Source organism: Rhincodon typus, chromosome 16 (genome assembly GCF_021869965.1).
Source record: "Rhincodon typus isolate 14 chromosome 16, sRhiTyp1.1, whole genome shotgun sequence".
Classification (NCBI taxonomy): domain Eukaryota; kingdom Metazoa; phylum Chordata; class Chondrichthyes; order Orectolobiformes; family Rhincodontidae; genus Rhincodon; species Rhincodon typus.
This window is the reverse complement of record NC_063347.1, coordinates 11,086,369-11,086,897: the sequence shown is the minus strand read 5'-3', so window position 1 is coordinate 11,086,897 and position 529 is coordinate 11,086,369. Positions and strand designations below refer to the sequence as shown.

The following is a 529-nucleotide window of genomic DNA, read 5'->3' as shown; positions in this document are numbered from 1 at the left end:
TTAACACCCACATTCCCACACTAACTCCCACAATTTTCCACACTAACCCCCACAATTTCCCACATTAACCCCCACATTCCCACGCTAACTGCCACATTGTCCCCACAATAACCTCACTTTATCCCACATTCCCACATTTCCACACTAAACCCCACATTCCCACATTCCCTATTATCCCATACTAACTCCCACATTCCCAGGGGAACAGTCTAAGGCCCTCGCGGTGACGTCAACGGATGTTGCGTATATTCCAGACGGAAGTGATGGAGATTTTCAAACTAAACGGCGCCCGAGGAGGTGAAGTAAAATAAAATAAATATGTGTGAGGGAGGGAGTGAGAGAGAATGGGGCCGGAGGAGGTGGTGAATTAAAATAAAATAAAATAAATATGTGAGAGGGATAGAGTGAGGAGGATTTCGAGTGGATTGTTACTGGGCCCCAACGGCGGGGTGACAGGGTTGTCGCTGTGCCCCTGGGGTGAGTCCGTGGGGGTCGGTGGTCACTGTGCCCCTGGGGTGGATCCGTGGGG

The 529-nt window shown here is 50.5% G+C and overlaps 1 protein-coding gene across 3 annotated transcripts in view; it reads left to right on the top strand.

The window, feature by feature from the left end:
- Positions 1 to 199: 199 nt before the first annotated feature.
- Positions 200 to 529, top strand: part of LOC109916484 (TRAF-interacting protein) — a 41,466-nt gene continuing 41,136 nt past the window's right edge. For 2 of the 3 annotated variants that reach the window (XM_020516202.2, XM_048606533.1), the window contains exon 1: positions 200 to 297. The gene's annotated coding sequence lies outside the window, so the exon portion shown is untranslated. Of the gene's footprint in view, positions 298 to 361; positions 478 to 529 lie in introns of those variants that run through there. The other variant, XM_048606532.1, reaches the window with a different exon arrangement.